Source organism: Panthera uncia (assembly GCF_023721935.1).
Source record: "Panthera uncia isolate 11264 chromosome B3 unlocalized genomic scaffold, Puncia_PCG_1.0 HiC_scaffold_1, whole genome shotgun sequence".
NCBI classification, from domain to species: domain Eukaryota; kingdom Metazoa; phylum Chordata; class Mammalia; order Carnivora; family Felidae; genus Panthera; species Panthera uncia.
The window spans coordinates 122,762,001-122,779,683 of NW_026057582.1; the positions used below are offsets into that span (position 1 = coordinate 122,762,001).

The window sequence follows — 17,683 nt, forward strand, 5'->3', positions numbered from 1 at the left end:
CCAAACTGACCTGATAACCCCCCTCCACAGTCAGAAACTTCTGGTGGCCTCAGAGCTTGGTGTTGAGTGCTCAGTATGGTTTCAGTGGCATGTTTCACCGCTTCTGCTGTGGCTGGTGTCTGTGACCCCAACCCAGTGCTCCCGTTCAGAGCCCTTTCCCGGTCTTTGTAGCTCCTTGCATTGACTCTCCCCTTTCTTGAAGGCTATGTTTGAGGCCCGTGTCCTTGGTTTGCTGGCTGCTGTGGCATCTGTAGTCTGGAGTGCTGCCTTCATGAGGCCAGGTAGGCTCCTAGAGGGAGCAGGGGATATGGTTGAGAATGAAAACTGCAGAAGCCGGACAGACTGAGAAGAGTGTGTTTACTACTGAAGTTCAGGGATGCCTTTCCCAGTTGGGTTTTGAAGAGTGAATAGGAGTTTGTCAATAAGATTCTGGAGGAACAAAAAAAGGAATGACTCGAACACTGGCAGGAAAGGGGTGAAGCTCCAGTGGTATGGGGTCTTGGGGAATGATGAGGGGAGACTGAAGCAGTGGTCAAGGCTGAGGCCTGGGAGCTGTCTGCTTTGCATGCTGTGGTCAAGTCAATGACCATGTCATGTAGTATCATGCCTCCATGCACCCCATTAGTGTCCCTGGCTGTGGTTGGGGCAGGCACAGATGTGGTTTGGCCTGGTTGTTACCTGCATGGACAGTGATGCCCTCGTCCATCGGTATTGGAGTGGGCCCATGGTTGGGGGTGGGCTCCATGTTTGGATTTAGGAGGCCTTCAGCTGGATGGCCTGTTCTGTGGACAGGGAACATGGCACCAGCCATCGACACTGAAGCTCAAGGAACCTAGGGTGCCTGAGTTGGTTGAGTGTCCAACTCTTGATTTCAGCTCAGGTCATGATCTCACGGTTCGTGAGTTCGAGCCCTGCATCTGGCTCTGTGCTGACAGTGCAGAGCCTAATTAGGATGCTCTCTCCCTCTCTTTCTGCCCCTTTCCTGCTCTCTCTTTCTCTCTCTCAAACAATGGATAAACTAAAAAAAAATAAAAATTAAAAAAAAAAGCTTAAGGAACCTTGTAAGTCATGGGGGTCGGTGCCTTCATTTGACATGATAGGGAGACCAAGGTCTTGGTGTTGGAGGTGAGGCCTGAACCCCAATATCTTAGTGCTCCCATCCTCCTCTGAAGTAGGGAAACTGAGGCATAGGTAGGTTCCTTAGTCCTCCCAGGCTGTAAGAGGCAGAGTTAGGATGTCAGCCAAGGTGCCTCCGTAGTCCAGCTCCTTGCACAGATCCAGGCAATGGCCCATGCCAGGGTGGCCCTGGTCTGCAGGCTGGACGCTGCGCCCCCGTGTGTCAGGGAGGAAATGATGTCACTTGCACAGGGGATGACTTGCACTGTGCCCCCACATGTGCATATATGATCACTCTGTCTTTGAAAAGGTTTTTTTCAGTGTATTTTGTAGAACTCCCAGCCATGTATGTCACATACGATTTTAAGATACTGCAGGTGACATGAAGCTCTGTATTCTGTGTAGTGTTTTGCTTCTTTGGAAAACAAATTGGGAACAGAACTTTGAAGAATGTGCTTCATTTCCTGTTAGAGCAAGTGAAACCTGAAATATTAATGCTATAGGGTTTCCCGTGTCTTCTTCCAAAAGGGTTAGAGAAATACATTCCCCACTCTTTTCTATCGAGGCCCGACTGCTGGTGGCCTCAAAATCGTTAGCTGTCTGTGTGTGCTGACCTTTGGGAATGAGCAGGAGGGCTCACTTGAAAACTTGGAGAGACTCACGATCTATTTGCAGCTCTTTGATTTTCAAAATGTTCAGCTGTTCTGCAGAACCTTGGAGTTCTGATCCCGCAGTTCCGAGCTGCCTTTGACGTTTCAGTGCAGGGAGTTGTTAGCCTCTTTTTTTTTTAAACGTGTGGTCCGTCGCTCAGATAAGAGAGTTGCCATGTGTTCATACATAAGCAGCTTGCTTGCAGCCCATTGATACCCTATTTGTGTTCTCTTGTTTCAGTCTCTGGAAGATTTAAGCTTTGCTGAATCCCGTGTGGGCAAACCAGCCTCTGAGGCCAGGACCGTCCTGCGGATGGCTGAGAGTCCTCTTGGGCCTGGCGACTGCGAGTGAGTAGGACCTCACCACTCACTGGGTGATAGTCACCACTGTGCTGGGCCCCACCTGCCATTTCGTATACACCTCGGCTCCCGTGCTGAATGGGAGCTGAGAGAACAGTGTTGTGTCCTGTGGCCCTCACCTCTCTCTAAGAAAAGCTTAAATGCACCTACACTAAAATTTTTCATTGCTTTCTGTTTTTACAAATTTACCTTTATTTTGCAGAAAAAGGCAAGAAGGAGTCCAGGGTGTCCCTAGAGGACCAATGGCCACACAGTAGACTGTTTCCTATGACCCTGCCTGTGTCCCCTATCAGACTCACCAGGGTGCTTTCTGCTGCACTGTGTTCTGCGTGGCACTGTGTTGCCTCCCCAGGCAGCCCCCCTTCCAGTTAGGTGCACGTGGGCCAGGGACATCCAAGTGAGTGGCTCTCCCTGGGAGTGCAACAGGGCCAGCAGGATGTGGGCAGGGTCTCCCCGCCCAACCCTGCCCAACTCCAGGCTACTCATCAACCCAGGTGGTTGACCTGAGGTCCTGCCATTAGGGGCTCTCTCCAGGGTCACCAGGTGGGGGCAGGGCAGCTTGGGGACTGGGGGCCACTGTGGAAAGTCTCCCCAGGTGGATGGAGCCGGGCACTCAGGCTGTGACTGAGGCATTAGATAAGGCTGTGTCTGAGGGTGTCACCTGTTGGCAGTGAGAGCCGCAAGCCTGTGTTAGCTATCTAGGGCTGCTGTGACCAAGTACCACAGACTGGGTGGCTTAAACAACAGAAGCTTATTTTCTCACAGTTCTGGAGTCCAAAATCAAGGTGTTGGCAGGGAGGGCTCCTTCTGGGGACTGCGAGGGGGAGTCTGTTGCAGGCCTCTCTCCAGCTCTCGTAGTTTGCTGACAGTCTCTGGCCTTCCTTGACTTGTGCTGCTATAATTGTAACCCCCACATAGCTTTCTCCTTGCGTCGTTATCTCTGTGTCCAAAATTCCCCTTTTTATTTTTTTTTAAAGTTTATTTATTTATTTTGAGAGAGAGTGAGCAAGTGGGGGAAGGGAAGAGAAAGAGAGAGACAGAGACGGAGGGAGAGAATCCCAAGCAGGCTCCACACTGTCAGTGTAGAGCCTGATGCAGGACTCGAACTCACAAACCGTGAGATCATGACCTGAGCTGAGACCACAAGTCAGACCCTTAACCCACCGAGCACCTAGGTGCCCCCCAATTTCCCCCTTTTAAAAGGACACCACTCAAAATGGATTAGGGCCCACTCCAATGACCTCATCTTCGTGATCACCTGCAGAGACCTTGTTTCCAATTAGGGTTTCATGCACAGCTGCTGAGGGTTAGGACTTGAATATTGCCTTGGGGCCATAATTCAACCCATAGCAAGCCCCCTCCCAGGACAGGGCCCATCTTCCAGGTGCCTGTGGGGTGTGGTCAGTGGAGCGGCCCAGCTTGTCCTGCAAAGGGGAGAGGACATCAACAGCTGTGTAATCATCCCACATGAGACCTTTTCCTAGCAGGGTCCCCAAGTGCAGCTTACAGCCAGCCACAGCTCCCAGCCCACGTTCCGTCCTTCAGTGGCCAGTCTGCCTGGCCTTCCGGCTCCCTGTTTTTATACAGCACCTTCGTTGGCTCCCATTCTGCCCTCCCCCCAAATCCTTGCTGTGCTTCACTCTCCACCATCTGGTCCCTAAACCAGACCCCACTGAGCAGCTCAGTGCCAACCCCACTTTACACCGTCTTTCGGGAAACATCCTGACCCACCCCATTATGTCTCCCTCCTGCCTCTCAACCTGGCAGCATGGCAGCTCCTTCAAGTATACGTGGAGAACTTAAAAGCAGTAAGAGCACTATTTGTTCTGTACTGAGTGGGCCAGGCACTGTGCTGGGGGAGCCACACAGAGTGACTCCCTGAATGCTCGCTGAAGGCCAGGGAGGAAAGTGAGGTTCTTGGTCACATGCACAGACCTGGAAAGTGCCAGAGCTGGGATTTAAAACCACGGCTGCAGTTCCAAAGCCTCAGCCACACCTCCAACACTATGCTGGGTCCTGTTCTGGGTGCTGTGGAAACTGAGGCAGCTAGGACCCAGCCCTGTGCACAGGTGTGCTTACACAGCATTCTTGGCCAGGTCCTTTCAGGCTGTGACATGACATGCCCCACCTGCCCTTAGCCCCCCTGACAGCCCTGGGTTTGCTTTTTCAAATATTATTTTTATTTTATCGATATCCTATACATATACATGTTTTAAGAAGTCAGGAGTTCTGTAAGGTTTGTGAAAAAATAGCAGATTCTTGGCTATCGCTCCTACTATCCCCACGCGAGCCCTGCCCTATCCTGTTCCCTGTGGACCACCACTTCCAGCTTTCAGCTGTTTCTTCTGAGATTTATCACACATTTGTAAAGATTATGCATGCACTCTTATTTCTGAACTTCCTATGGTGGTGAAAATGATTTTAACTCACAGTTTTCATTTCGTAGGGATGCTCTATTTAACCAGTATAGTTATTTCATAATTTTGGGTTAAATCCCTATAAAACGTGTATCAGTCAGGATAGACTAAATCAGGAGACAGTTAACACACATCCCCTAGATCTGAAAAAATTCAGTTTCTGATTAGCAGGTATAGTGTTTATTTATGTTTCTGGTTCTCCTTTTGTTTTTGAGCAGTTTCAAGAGAAGATGAAGAAAGGTTTCTAACCCTGTTTCCTAAACACCAGAAGTCAGTCTAGTTGTTCTTTAGCTTACTCTGGTTGGCTTCCCGCTCTCTCATCCCACTGAGAATTCTCATCCAGGTCACCAACACCCAGTGTTGACAAATCCAACACATGATTTTCTGTCAACATCCTGAGTGCCCTGCAGTGTTTGGATGTTGTTGTTGTTGTTGTTGTTGTTGTTGTTGTTGTTGTTTCCTCTCTCTCTTTCTGCCTTGGTCTCCATCTTAGGGGGAAAGTCTCTAGTTTCTCACCATTAAATATGATGTTATCTACATTGTTAAAAAACTGAGATAAAATTCACATAACAGAAATTAACCAGTAACCAGCTTAACGTGTGTAGTTTAGTAACATTTAATGCTTCTCCTGTGTCGTGGGGGATCCATCCCTTCAATTGTGTTCCAAGACATTTTCATCATCTCAGAAGGAAATGCTCATGTTTGTTAAGTGTTCTGTCCCCATTCCCTCTCCCCTACCCCCCAACCTCATCACTCAGCTTTCAGTCTCTGTGGATTTACCTATAATGGATGTTTCCTATACAGTTAGAAATAATACAGTATGTGACCTTTTGTGTCACAGCCTCTAGAACTGTGAGAATTATTGTTACAAGCCACATAGTCTCTGGTACTTTGTTACAGCAGCCCAAATGGACTTTGATTTGGCATAATGTTTATGCGGTTCATCCAAATTGTAGCAGGTATCAGAACTTCATTCCTTTTACGACTGAGTACTGTTCCATTGTATATTTATATACCACGTCCTGTTTATCCGTTCATCTGTTGATGGACATTTGGGTGGTTTCAACCTTTTGCCTGTTACGAATAATGCTATTATGAACGTGTGTGTACAGGTATTTGAATACATGTTTTCAGTTCTTTTGTGTATATACCTAGGAGTGGAATTGCTGGATCACATGGTAATTTTTGAGGAACCACCAATGTGTTTTCCACTACTGCTTTATTACATTCTCACCAGTGGGATGTGAGGGTTCCTGTTTTCCTCAACCTTACCTACTCTTATTGTTTTCTTTCTTTTTTTTTTTTTTAAAGTGATGGCAAACCATCCGGGTGTAAAGTGTATCTTATTGTGGTTTTGATTTGTATTTCCTCTTGTCAAGCTAAGGATGGTCTCCTCAATGACTAATTTGGTGAATTTTTTTTTTTTTTAATCAGGAATTGGTGTTGTCTTTTGTCTAATGCTTTTTCTGTATCAATTAATATGATCATATATTTTTTCTTCTTTTGTCGGTGTGGTGATGGCTTATATCAGTTTATTTTCTCATGTTGATCCAACATTGCATCCCTGGAATACATCTCACTTGGTTGTGATATATAATTCTTCTCAGATATTGTTGGATTCTATTTGCTAATATTTTGCTGAAGATTTTTAAGTGTGTATTCATGAGAGATACTGGTCTCTAGTTTTCTTTCTTGTAATTATCTGTTTTTGATATTAGGGTCATACTGGGTTTATGATATAAGTCAGGAAGGGTTCCTTCCTTTTCTAATTTCTGAAGTAGATTGTAGAGAATTGGCATCCTATCTAACTTAAACATTTGGTAGAATTCCTAAGAGGAGTCATCTGGGCCTCGTGATTTTGGGGGGAAGATTATTAATTATTGATTCAATTTCCTTAACACAGATAGCTGTTTGGTTTGTCTTTCTCCTTGTATGAGTCTGGTAGTGTGTATCATTTAAGAAATTGGCCCATTTTATCTAAATTATCAAATTTGGGGGTATAGAGTTCTTTGTAGTATTCTTTTATTATGGCTTTAATGTCTGTGGGATCAGTATTTCTTTCATTTCTGATGTTAGTAATTTGTGTCTTCTCTCCTTTTTCTTGGTTAGCTTGGTCAAAAAACCAGATTTTTAGTGTGTTGATTTTTTTCCTATCATATTCCTGATTTCACTGATTTATACTCTTTCACTATATTTCTTTTGCTTGATTTAGGCTTAAAATTGTTCTTTATCTTGGGGTGCATGGGTGACTGAGTTGGTAAAGTGTCCAACTCTTGAGTTTGGCTCAGGTCATGATCTCACTGTCATGAGATCGAGCTCTGTGTTGGGCTCTGCACTAAGCATGGAGCCTGCCTGCTTGGGATTCTCTTTCTCCCTCTCTCTTCGCCCCTTCCCTGCACATGTGCATGCATGCTCTCTTTCTCAAAATAAATAAACATTAAAAAAATTGTTATCTTATTTCCTGAGGTAGAAGCTTAGGTTATTGATTTTAGATCTTTCTTCTTTTCTAATGTATACATTTAGTGCTATAAATTTTTCTCTAAATACTGGTTTTGCTGCCTTCTGCAAATTCTGACAACTGGTATTTTCATTTTCGTTTAGTTAAAAATTTTTTTTTTTAAATTTGTCAGTAATTCCTCATTGACCCATGTGTTATTTAGAATTGTGTTGTTAAATTGTCAGGTATTTGGAGATTTCACCTGTCTTCCTGTTAATTGCTTTTTGGTTTAATTCCATTCTAGTCTAAGAAAATACTTTGTATGATACCTGTTTTGTAAAAAACTTGTTAAGGTGTGTCTTATGGTCCCAAATGTGGTCTTTTTTTGTGCTATGATCATAATATTGGTATCTCCCCAGCCCCTACAAGTTCTTATGTTGAAATCATACCCCCCCAAAGTGATTGTATTAGAAGATGGCATCTTTGGGAGGTGATCAGGTGATTAGGCAGCGCCCTTGGGATGGGGTTACTATTCTTATGAAGAAGGCTCCACAGAGCTCCCTATCCCCTTCTGCCGTATGAGGACACTGTGAGAAGTCTGAGACCCAGAAGGGGACCCACACCTGACCATGCTGGCATCCTGATCTCAGACTTCCAGTCCCTAGAACTATGAGAAATAAATGTTTGTTGTTTATAAGCCACCCAGTCTGTTGTATTTTGTTATAGCAGTCCAGTGGGCTAAGACACTTAGGTGAATGTTCCATGCAAGCTTGAGAAGAATGTGTGCTTTGCTGTTGTTGGATAGAATATTCTATAAATGTCATTTAGAAGCAGTTGATTGATAGGGCTGTTTGAGTGAACTATGTTTGTTGATTTTCTGCCTGCTTGTTATATCAGTTACTGACAGAGGATGGTGAAGCCTCCAATTATAATAATGAATTTGTCTCTCTTTTCAATTCTATCAATTTTTGCCTCATATATTTTAATACTCTGATGTTAGGTGCATAGCTGTTTAGGATTGTAATATCTTCTTGAATAATTGAATAGAATTACATATCATTATGTAATGCTCCCTCTTTATCCATGATGATTTTCCTTGTTCTAAAGTCTGCTGTGTCTGAAATTAATATTGGTACTCTAATTTTCTTTTGATTGGAGTTAGCATGGTTTATCTTTCTCCATTCCTTTTAACCTATCAGAGTCTTTATATTTATTTTTTTATTCCTTTTTTAAATGTTTATTTATTTTGGGGAGAGAGAGCATGAGCAGGGGAGGGGCAGAGAGGGAGAGACAGATAATTTGAAGTAGGCTCCATGCTGACAGTAGAGACCCAATGTGGGGCTCAAACTCAAGAACTGTGAGATCATGACCTGAGCCAAAGTTGGATGTTTAACTGACTGAACTACCCAGGCACCCCAGAATCTTTATAGTTAAAATGGATTTCTTGTAGCCAAACTATGGAAAGAGCCCAGATGTCTATTGACTGATGAATGGATAAAGAAGATGTGATATATATATATATCAATGTGTGTGTGTATGTTTGTGTATGTGATATGTGTATACATGATATATACACACATGTATACATGTATACATATATGTATATGATGTATATGATATATATATATCATATATATGGACACACACATATACACACAATGGAATATTACTCAGCCATCGAAAAGAATGAAATTTTGCCATTTGCAACAATGTGGATGGAGCTAGAGTGAATTATGCTAAGGGAAATAAGTCAGAGAAAGACAAATACCGTATGATTTCACTCATGTGGAATTTAAGAAACAAAACAGATGAACATATGGGAGGTGGAAAAAAAGAAAAAAAGACAGGAAAACAAACCGTAAGAGACTCTTAAAGATAGAGAACAAACTGAGGGTTGAAGGAGAGAGGTGGGTGGGGGATGGGATGGGTGATGGGTATTAAGGAGGGCACTTGTGATGAGCACTGGGTGTTGTATGTAGGGGATGAATTTCTGAATTCTACTCCTGAAACCAATATTGCACTGTATGTTAACTAACTGGAATTTAAATAAAAATTTGAAAAGAAAAAAAATGGGTTTCTTATAGACAGCATGTGGTTGGATCTTGTGTTTTTATTTACTCTGATAACCTCTGTCTTTTACTTGATGTATTTTTAGACCATTCACATTTAAAGTTATTGTTGGAGTATTTAGATTAATATCGAACTTTTTAATAGCTTTTATTTTTGCAACAGGCTCTTTTTTCTTCTCTGGTTTTCATGGACCATTTTATATGATTCCATAATGTTCTCTTAGTTTATCATTTATATTTCTTTTTAAAAATTTTTAGTTCTGACCTCAGAGTTTACGATATACATTCTAAAATAATTGAAGTCTATCTTCAAATAATACTAAGAATACTTTTTCATATTAGTGCAGGTAACAGAGTAAAAACAGAGTATTAGTAATTCCCATTCCTCATGACATTGCTATTATTCATTCCACTTACCCATAAGCTATAATTACACAACATGTTGTAACTATTATTGCTTTAAATAAAAAATTATTTTTTTAGATTAGATAACAGTAACAAAAATAAGAGATTTTATTTTACCTTCATTCATTTCTTCTCAGATATTCTTCTTTCTTTATGTAGATTCAAGTTTCCAACTATATATTTTTCCTTCTGTGTGAAGAGTTTTTGAACATTTCTCTCGATCTGGCTGCTGGTGACAAATTCCCTTGGTTTTTGTTTGTCCGAGATAATATTTATTTCTTCTTCACTTTTGAAAGATAACTGTGCTTGGACATAGACTTGTAGGTTGGTGGTTTTATCTTTTAAAACTTTTAAAGATTTTCCTTTACTCTTTTCTTGCTGACATGGTTTCTGAGGAGAAATCTGCTGTTAACTCTTTTCTTTGTTCTTCTCTAGATAAAATGTTTCCACACCTCCTTCTGGCTTCTTTCATGATTTTCTCTGTTTGGTTTTCTGCAGTTTGAGTAGGTATTTTTGTTTTTGTTTTTGTTTGTTTTCTTTTTTAAAAATATTTATTCTGTTTGGTGTTTTTTGAGCCTCGTGTGGAAAATTTTTGGCCATTGTTACCGCAAATATTTTTCCTTCTCCATTATTTCTTTTGTTTCCTTTTGATGTTCCAATTACATGTATGTTACATCTCTTGATATTGTCCCACCGTTCTTGGATACTCGTTTGGCCCACCCTGCACCCATTTTTTTTTCTGTTTGTGTTTCAGTTGGGGAAATTTTGTTGACTTGTCTTTAAGCTCACTGATTTCTTCCTCAACCATCTCGAATCTACTGATGGGTATTCTTCATTTTCAAAGGTAGTCTTCATTTCTATTATAGATTATTTTTAAAAAAATTTTTCTAGCATTTCTTTTTGACTCTCAGACTTTCTATCCTTGTGTTTATATTACCAATCTGTTCTTCTGTGTTGTCTACTTTTCCCATTAGAACCCTTAGCACATTAGTCATAGTTACTTTAATTTCCCAGTATGATAATTCCAAAAACTATCATATGAATCTGGTTATAATGCTTGCTTTACTTCTTTTAAACATGGGTTTAAAAATTTATTTATTTATTTATTTAATTACTTATTTTGCCTTTGATATGCCTTACATTTTGTTAAAAGCCAGGCATATTATGTTGGAAACCTTTAGTGTGAGTGTTTGTAAATCTCATTAGGGATTGGGCTATATGTCATGTCTTCCTTGGTTTTGTCTGTCCCACCTCGACTGTGGCCTTCCCTTGGCGCTCCTGGTTAGAGAATCTGGGGTAGCTCCTTTAGCTTAATCCACTGGTGTCATACTGGAGCCCTGTGGTGTGGTGGAAGCTGTGGGGGAGCAGAAGTATTCTGTAATCTTATGATGAAATCTCCATCTTTAGGTGGGCCTGTGCTCCCAGCCTGTGACTTTCGCCAGAGTTTCTTCTCACATGGCTCTTCCAGCCCCCTTAGAGTGCCTGGCACACTCTAGAGAGAGAGGCTAGAGTGCCTTCAGTGAGCAAAATGCCCTCCCCACCCTTCCCTGGTGGCTTTGAGACAAGATTCTGGCTAAGTCTTTCCCCCTGGACAGCAGACCTTTGTCACGGAGAAGTTTCTGGGTGTTTCACAATGGTTATTTCCTCCTCCCTCTGCCAGAATCAAGAGATGTTTCTTGGTCCTTCAGATTTCAGGGGGCTGTCTGCAAACTTAGTTCATTGATGGGTCCAAGAAAAGTCACTGATGTTCGCTTTGTCCAGCTCTTTCTTATTGTAAGGGCTCAAGTGGCAACTTCCAAGCTCTTTTCGTGTTCGAGCTGAAACAGAGTCCTTCCCTGGGCTTCAGTTTTCCTCATGACTCTTGTCACCACCTAGAATTACATACAGTAAAACCTTGGTTTGCGAGCATAATTCATTCTGGAAACATGCTTGTAATCCAAAACACTTGTATATCAAAGCGAATTTCAAGAACCTTTGGCTCAGTTGTGATCATGTGACATTTGGCGTCATGTACTACTTGTATTGCGAGACATCACTCCTTTATCAAGTTAAAATTAAAATTTATTAGAAATGTTTGCTCGTCTTGTGGAGCACTCACAGAACAAGTTACTTGCAATCCAGGGTTTTACTGTACTTTATTTGATGGTTCAGTCATTTTTTGCCTGGCTTCCTCCTTAGAACATAAAACCCGGAAGACTGGAACATTGTCTGTCTATTCCCTGCCATCCTCACACCCAAAAGAGTGCCTGGCACATTCTAAATGAATAAAAGTGATAAAGTATGTTGCCAGGCCACCTGGGCATGGGTGGCTGCTAATTTGTACATTTTCTCCTGTGCATTGTGGTTTTGGTAGATTTGAAGCAGAGATGAATGTGACTACATAGAGGAGGTGTCCAGGTGTCCTCACCAGACAGAGGAAAAAGCCCAGGAGGCTATTGTTTGCCTCTCACAGGTGCTGATGGTCTATCATGGTGGCTCTGGAAGCTGAGCTCCCTGGGAGGCAGGGTCGGCCCAGCCAGTGCAGAAGCAGGTGACTTTTCTGTGGTCGCTTCTAAATGGCCCAGCTGTTTTGCCCTCTTATTGTGGATGAATCTTGCATCCCACCCCTTCCCCTCCATTCCCAGGACCTTGTTTTTGGGATTACAGTGGTAGGCCTTCTGCACATCAAGAAAAACAAAATCGCCCCCGTGCTCTCCATCTTGCTGATGATCCTGCTGCCAGCATCACTTCTCATGAACAGATTTTTCAACCATTGCCATCTGTTCTGCTCTTAATTATGAGTGTAAGAAATATTGTTATCCCGATTTCATCAGGGGAATGGGGAAGGGGGAGGGATATGTATTCTTAAAGACTAAAGTTCTCGTGGAGGAAGTGTGGATATGGCACCCACTCACTAAAGATAAGGTTGCCTCTGCCCCAAATTGAGGCATTCACAACAGTTATTTTACTGAAAGGACAATATTGGCCCACTTACTTCTGTATAAAACGAACTTTTGGAGAAAGGTAGAAGTAGCCAAGTTGATGCCGTTAAAGAACAAAAATCCAACTGAGGATATTTGAAAATCTTATTGGCTTCATTAAATGATTCTTGAATCAGGCAGCACCCCATCTAGCAAGTAGAGGGGAGCTCTGAGGAGTTGTACAAAATGGATGGTTTTTATAGGAAGGAGGGTGAAGCAAGGAAGTTGTTAGCAAAAGAAAAGAAAGGATTGTCTCAGGCAGGGTCACTTTCCCTTTGGGGTAAGAGTTAGGTGGCCCATATCATGGAGATTATATAATTTTCTTTTGGGGAATGGAGAGGGCCCTGTGACAGATGACCTCACTGATGCTGATCAGAAAATTCTACACCAACTGAGCAAGACTACATTTCTGGGGGAGGCTGAAACTGTAATTGGGTTAGATATTAAGCCCCTGTTTGGTGACTTTGCCTAAGTGATGCCATTTTGGGCCTGGGGTTTTCTTTTTAACAATGCAAAGGCCCAAAGACCATGTCTCTTCACCTCTCTGAGGCCTCAGCCCTCTAGGATACAGGGTGAGAATGGGCTGGCAGTGATACATGGCGCCAGCTGCTGCTGGGGATGTTTCCGGAAGAAGGCCAAGTTTGGGGGCTGTTTTCTGCCCTCAGAAGCTCTTGTTAGTTTGTTCCAGGCCCGTGCCCAGCTGGTAGTGCTAACCACCAAGCTGTGGCACTGGGTGGGGAGCCTCTGTGTCCGTGGCAGACCTGTGCCTCCCATTCTGTTGCATGACTTTTTACCTCAATACCCAGGGTTCGTTGTCTTGTGGCTTCGAAGACTGAAGAGGTGGATACAAAGCAAAATGAGTTTAATAGAGTGTGGCAAAAGTTTAGTAGAGTGTGAGATCAGAAAGTAAGAATAGTTTGAAAGCTCTGTTTACAGAGAGGGGGCATTTGAAAGTGAATGCCTGCAACTATAGGCAAGGGACTTTGATTTACAGGTTCCTTCTCAGGTCCTACCCTTATTGTCTAGGGAACTCTAAATGCCTAGTCGTGCCTTTTTGATTGGCTTGTTTCTGTTGTATGAGGGGTGGTCTATGGCCATACTGTTGGTGGTCTATGGCCATACTGTTCCTTGTGGGTCATATGTTTTATGGTCTACTTGTTTTTAGTCAGGTCTTTTGTGAAATTCCTGGGGGAAGCCTGAGGGAGAGTAGGTAGTGTCTGTCACATTCTCAGGAGGAACTTTCCACCTGAGGGAGTTTGCTCAAGGTCAGACATTCCCGAAGAAATGTTTTATTTTATTTTATTTTTTTTTCAATATATGAAGTTTATTGTCAAATTGGTTTCCATACAACACCCAGTGCTCATCCCAAAAGGTGCCCTCTTCAATACCCATCACCCCACCCCCCACCCCCCATCAACCCTCAGTTTGTTCTCAGTTTTAAAGAGTCTCTTCTGCTTTGGCTCTCTTCCACTCTAACCTCTTTTCTTTTTTTTTCCTTCCCCTCCCCCATGGGTTTCTGTTAAGTTTCTCAGGATCCACATAAGAGTGAAACCATATGGTGTCTGTCTTTCTCTGTATGGCTTATTTCACTTAGCATCACACTCTCCAGTTCCATCCATGTTGCTACGAAGGGCCATATTTCATTCTTTCTCATTGCCATGTAGTACTCCATTGTGTATATAAACCACAATTTCTTTATCCATTCATCAGTTGATGGACATTTAGGCTCTTTCCATAATTTGGCTATTGTTGAGAGTGCTGCTATAAACATTGGGGTACAAGTGCCCCTATGCATCAGTACTCCTGTATCCCTTGGGTAAATTCCTAGCAGTGCTATTGCTGGGTCATAGGGTAGTTCTATTTTTAATTTTTTGAGGAACCTCCACACTGTTTTCCAGAGTGGCTGCACCAATTTGCATTCCCACCAACAGTGCAAGAGGGTTCCCGTTTCTCCACATCCTCTCCAGCATCTATAGTCTCCTGATTGGTTCATTTTGGCCACTCTGACTGGCGTGAGGTGATATCTGAGTGTGGTTTTGATTTGTATTTCCCTGATGAGGAGCGACGTTGAGGATCTTTTCATGTGCCTGTTGACCATCCGGATGTCTTCTTTAGAGAGGTGTCTATTCATGTTTTCTGGGTTATTTCTTCACTGGGTTATTTGTTTTTCGGGTGTGGAGTTTGGTGAGCTCTTTATAGATTTTGGATACTAGCCCTTTGTCCGATATGTCATTTGCAAATATCTTTTCCCATTCCATTGGTTGCCTTGTAGTTTTGTTGGTTGTTTCCTTTGCTGTGCAGAAGCTTTTTATCTTCATAAGGTCCCAGTAGTTCATTTTTGCTTTTAATTCCCTTGCCTTTGGGGATGTGTCAAGTAAGAAATTGCTACGGCTGAGGTCAGAGAGGTCTTTTCCTTCTTTCTCCTCTAGGGTTTTGATGGTTTCGATGGTTTCCTGTCTCACATTCAGGTCCTTTATACATTTTGAGTTTATTTTTGTGAATGGTGTGATAAAGTGGTCTAATTTCAATCTTCTGCATGTTGCTATCCAGTTCTCCCAGCACCATTTGTTAAAGAGACTGTCTTTTTTCCATTGGATATTCTTTCCTGCTTTGTCAAAAATTAGTTGGCCATACGTTTGTGGGTCTAGTTCTGGGGTTTCTATTCTATTCCATTGGTCTATGTGTCTGTTTTTGTGCCAATACCATGCTGTCTTGATGATGACAGCTTTGTAGTAGAGGCTAAAGTCTGGGATTGTGATGCCTCTTGCTTTGGTCTTCTTCTTCAAAATTACTTTGGCTATTCGGGGCCTTTTGTGGTTCCATATGAATTTTAGGATTGCTTGTTCTAGTTTCGAGAAGAATGCTGGTGCAATTTTGATTGGGATTGCATTGAATGTGTAGATAGCTTTGGGTAGTATTGACATTTTGACAATATTTATTCTTCCAATCCATGAGCACGGAATGTTTTTCCATTTCTTTATATCTTCTTCAATTTCCTTCATAAGCTTTCTATAGTTTTCAGCATACAGATCTTTTACATCTTTGGTTAGATTTATTCCTAGGTATTTTATGCTTATTGGTGCAATTGTGGATGGGATCAGTTTCTTTATTTGTCTTTCTGTTGCTTCATTATTAGTGTATAAGAATGCAACTGATTTCTGTACATTGATTTTGTATCCTGCAACTTTGCTGAATTCATGTATCAGTTCTAGCAGACTTCTGGTGGAGTCTATCGGATTTTTCATGTATAATATCATGTCATCTGCAAAAAGTGAAAGCTTGACTTCATCTTTGCCAATTTTGATGCCTTTGATTTCCTTTTGTTGTCTGATTGCTGATGCTAGCACTTTCAACACTATGTTAAACAACAGCGGTGAGAGTGGACATCCCTGTCGTGTTCCTACAGTTTTTCCCCATTGAGGATGATGTTAGCTGTGGGCTTTGCATAAATGGCTTTTATGATGTTTAAGTATGTTCCTTCTCTCCCGACTTTCTCGAGGGTTTTTATTAAGAAAGGTTGCTGAATTTTGTCAAATGCCTTTTCTGCATCGATTGACAGGATCATATGGTTCTTATCTTTTCTTATACTAATGTGATGTATCACGTTGATTGATTTGCGAATGTTGAACCAGCCCTGCATCCCAGGAATGAATCCCACTTGATCATGGTGAATAATTCTTTTTATATGCTGTTGAATTTGATTTGCTAGTATCTTGTTGAGAATTTTTGCATCCATATTCATCAGGGATATTGGCCTATAGTTCTCTTTTTTTACTGGGTCTCTGTCTGGTTTAGGAATCAAAGTAATACTGGCTTCATAAAATGAGTCTGGGAGTTTTCCTTCCCTTTCTATTTCTTGGAATAGCTTGAGAAAGATAGGTATTATCTCTGCTTTAAATGTCTGGTAGAATTCCCCTGGGAAGCCATCTGGTCCTGGACTCTTATATGTTGGGAGATTTTGATGACTGATTCAATTTCTTCACTGGTTATGGGTCTGTTCAAGCTTTCTATTTCCTCCTGATTGAGTTTTGGAAGTGTGTGGGTGTTTAGGAATTTGTCCATTTCTTCCAGGTTGTCCAGTTTGTTGGCATATAATTTTTCATAGTATTCCCTGATAATTGCTTGTATCTCTGAGGGATTGGTTGTAATAATTCCATTTTCATTCATGATTTTATCTATTTGGGTCATCTCCCTTTTCTTTTTGAGAAGCCTGGCTAGAGGTTTATCAATTTTGTTTATTTTTTCAAAAAACCAACTCTTGGTTTTGTTGATCTGCTCTACAGTTTTTTTAGATTCTATATTGTTTATTTCTGCTCTGATCTTTATTATTTCTCTTCTTCTGCTGGGTTTAGGCTGTCTTTGCTGTTCTGCTTCTATTTCCTTTAGGTGTGCTGTTAGATTTTGTATTTGGGATTTTTCTTGTTTCTTGAGATAGGCCTGGATTGCAATGTATTTTCCTCTCAGGACTGCCTTCGCTGCATCCCAAAGCGTTTGGATTGTTGTATTTTCATTTTCGTTTGTTTCCATATATTTTTTAATTTCTTCTCTAATTGCCTGGTTGACCCATTCATTCTTTAGTAGGGTGTTCTTTAACCTCCATGCTTTTGGGGGTTTTCCAGCCTTTTTCCTGTGGTTGATTTCAAGCTTCATAGCATTGTGGTCTGAAAGTATGCATGGTATGGTTTCAATTCTTGTATACTTATGAAGGGCTGTTTTGTGACCCAGTATGTGATCTATCTTGGAGAATGTTCCATGTGCACTCGAGAAGAAAGTATATTCTGTTGCTTTGGGATGCAGAATTCTAAATATATCTGTCAAGTCCATCTGATCCAGTGTATCATTCAGGGCCCTTGTTTCTTTATTTACCATGTGTCTAGATGATCTGTCCATTTCTGTAAGTGGAGTGTTAAAGTCCCCTGCAATTACCACATTCTTATCAATAAGGTTGCTTATGTTTGTGAGTAATTGTTTTATATATTTGGGGGCTCCCATATTCGGTGCATAGACATTTATAATTGTTAGCTCTTCCTGATGGATAGACCCTGTGATTATTATATAATGCCCTTCTTCATCTCTTATTACAGCCTTTAATTTAAAGTCTAGTTGGGGCGCCTGGGTGGCGCAGTCGGTTAAGCGTCCGACTTCAGCCAGGTCACGATCTCGCGGTCTGTGAGTTCGAGCCCCGCGTCAGGCTCTGGGCTGATGGCTCGGAGCCTGGAGCCTGTTTCCGATTCTGTGTCTCCCTCTCTCTCTGCCCCTCCCCCGTTCA

At 41.9% G+C, this 17,683-nt stretch overlaps 1 protein-coding gene across 1 annotated transcript in view; it reads left to right on the forward strand.

The window, feature by feature from the left end:
- The first annotated feature begins 2,010 nt into the window (after positions 1–2,010).
- The window catches only part of APBA2 (amyloid beta precursor protein binding family A member 2), a 226,016-nt gene continuing 210,343 nt past the window's right edge, over positions 2,011–17,683 (forward strand). Inside the window, exon 1 of the mRNA XM_049613976.1 lies at positions 2,011–2,114. The gene's annotated coding sequence lies outside the window, so the exon portion shown is untranslated. The remainder of the gene's footprint in view (positions 2,115–17,683) is intronic.